Source organism: Nicotiana attenuata, unplaced genomic scaffold, assembly GCF_001879085.1.
Source record: "Nicotiana attenuata strain UT unplaced genomic scaffold, NIATTr2, whole genome shotgun sequence".
NCBI lineage: Eukaryota > Viridiplantae > Streptophyta > Magnoliopsida > Solanales > Solanaceae > Nicotiana > Nicotiana attenuata.
This window is the reverse complement of record NW_017671428.1, coordinates 291589-294600: the sequence shown is the minus strand read 5'-3', so window position 1 is coordinate 294600 and position 3012 is coordinate 291589.

The window sequence follows — 3012 nt, the reverse complement described above, 5'->3', positions numbered from 1 at the left end:
TCCGCGTCCCAAATCTGGCTTATAAACACAATTTCGGGATTTATTTTCCCCAGTTTCTTTTGGACGACTTTTACGGTTTCCTCCACTCTCTCAAGACCTCCAACCCCTCCCATCTTCAAGGTAAGCAATCCCCATTATCTTGGTGTGAAATTCCATAATTTCTACACTAATATTGATGAAATCTACACATAAAATACTTAGATCTTCAAGAGATTTCTTCAAGAACTCAAAGGAGGGTTTTGCAAGGTTTCTTCCAAAAAGGTAATCCTAAACCCTTAGACTTACATGTATGAATTTATTAAGGGAATATGAGTATGAATAAGTATTGCAACTCTTGGTATGGTGATTGGGAAGCCATAAGTTCCCTATTTAATTACATAACTATCTTAGAGATTGAAAGATGATTAATTGATGGAATTTTAATCGTTGGGTGTGGATCGATGGTCATATATGTGATGTTGGAAGTTATAAATCGGTTAATCATGATAGTGGGATAAATTGTTGATGAATGGTGGTAGTTGGATGAACTAATTTGTAACGACCCGGCCGGTCATTTTTGGAATTTACGCCCCGATCCCCTATTAATTGTTTTCCCCAAGTTTATTTCTGCTATTTTGAATTTTCGGGACGTTCGGTTTTGAGTTTCGGAGAGTTTTGCGACACTTAGTCCCTAAATAAGAGCTTAAGTGTTGGAAAATTGTCAATAGTCAGAACAGTGTGAAGACGGCCTCGGAATGGAAATCTGATGGTTCCGTTAGCTCCGTTAGGTGATTTCGGAGTTGGGAGCGTGTTCGGAATGTGTTTTAGAGGTCCGTAGCTGATTTACGCTTGAAATGCCGAAGTTTGAATTTTTGAAGTTTCCGGTCCGATAGTGAGATTTTGATCCGAGGGTCGGAATGGAATTCCGGAAGTTGCAGTAGCTCCGTCATGTCATTTGGGACGTGTGTGTAAAATTTTAGGTCATTCGGACGAGGTTTGGTTAGGTTTTTGATCGAAAGCGTGTTTTGATAGAATATGAAGTTTTTAGGCCTAAATCATTGGTTAATTCGAGTTTCCGACGTTATTTTAGGTGGTTTAAGGGTTGGTACAAGTTTGAATGATGTTATGGGATATGTCCGTAGGTTTGGTTGAATGATGTAAAATTCGGGTGTGTTTCGGGTGCTCAACGGAGCATTTTGGAGTTGTGAAAAAGTTGCAGAAAATCCTTCAGCAGTTGCAGGTCCAATTCCTTCTTCGCGTTCGCGACGCTCCTCTCGCATTCGCGTAGCTCTGATCTTCTTCTTCTTCGCATTCGCGTCCTCCTCCACGCGTTCGCGTAGTGTAATCTTGGAGGGAGGACCAGTTATCCCTTTGAGTTCACGACCAGTCCACCCGCGTTCGCATAGCTCTATTTTGGCTCTGAGGGTTGAGCCTCATTAACTCTTCGCGTTCGCACTACACCAGTCGCGTTCGCGTAGCTTCATCAGCCCAGACCTTCGCGTTTGCGTGCTGTCCCCCACGTTCGCGAAGGGCAATTTTTCAGCCTTCACTTTTTCTTCTTCGCGAACGCGAGCCTACTTCCGCGTTCGCGATGCATTAAATGACTGGACAGTCATAAACAATTCAAAACCGAGTGTTAGCCATTTTTATCAAAACACAAGCTTGGGAGCTCGGATTTGGGAGAAATTTCGAGGGGTTTTCGAGGGCAACGACTGGGTAACGATTCTCTACTCTCTTATGCTTAAAACCCACTAATCTAATCACGAATTCCTCTTTAATTTCGGATTTTTGAATGAAAGATGGGTAAAACTTCATAGACCAAGTTATTGAGTTTTGACTGGGTGTTTGACCTCTGATTTGAGAGATTTTTGTATGGTTAGACTCGTGAGAGTACGAGGGTTCTAAAAATGTAAAATTTATCCGATTCCAAGACGTTGGCCTGAGGGGCGTTTTGGTCATTTGACCTAAATTCGCGTCTTAGCTTTAAATTAAATAGTAGAATCATTTGCTTGAGATGTTATTTACGATATGTAATTGAATTGAATAGATTTGGGCCATTTGGAGTCAGATACTCATGGCAAACGTGTGGTTTCGAGTTGATTTTGGAGCCAGTTTGAGGTAAGTGGCTTGTCTAACCTTGTGTGGGGGACCTTCTCCCCTTAGGATATGATACTTGGTAATTGAATGCCTTGTACGTGAGGTGACGAGCCCGTACTTGAGCTAATTTTTGAAAAATCCGGTTTTACTTTAAGTACTTAAACAGAGTTCCTTCCTTACTTGCTTTATTCTACATGCAAAATATATCCTGTGTTAGTTTAGAAGAGCATGATTAGTAGAATTAATTGCCTATTTGCTTAAACTGCCTTAATTGCATTATGTGAAGCATTTTAGGCTAGAATTTACTGTTTACTCACTACGGACTTAGTTTTTATTTTGATGTCCTTGAGTTGTTGTTGTGTGTTTTTAAATTGGGACTACGGGACGGCATCCCGGGAGATCCCCTGTGCGTAATTATGGTCTGGATTGAGGTGCGGGATACCAAGAGATCCTTGGCACGTGCATTGAGGATATCAAGAGATCCCTGGTATATGTATTGAGGATACCAAGAGATCCTCGGGATACCAAGAGATCCCTAGAGTGTATATTGAGGATACCAAGAGATCCCGATTATTTATCTTGCTGTGAGGGGGTATTTCCTTGTAGTTGCTTTTATCTCTGTTTTCGTTATTGCACTATTATTATACTGTGTAGATCTTTATTATCGATTCTCAGTTTTACTGCTTATGGTCCTGTCATTCATTATGTATATGTATATGTATATTTATCTCAGTAGGGCCCTGACCTTCCTCGTCACTAGCCAACCGAGGTTAGACTTGGCACTTACTGAGTACCGCTGTGGTGTACTCATGCCCCTTCTGCACATGTTTTTCATGTGCAGATCCAGGTACCTCCACCCAGGTGTATCACCCTCGAGGCAGAGAGATCTAGCAGAGACTTCGAGGTACATATGCCGCGTCCGCAGACCAAGGAGTC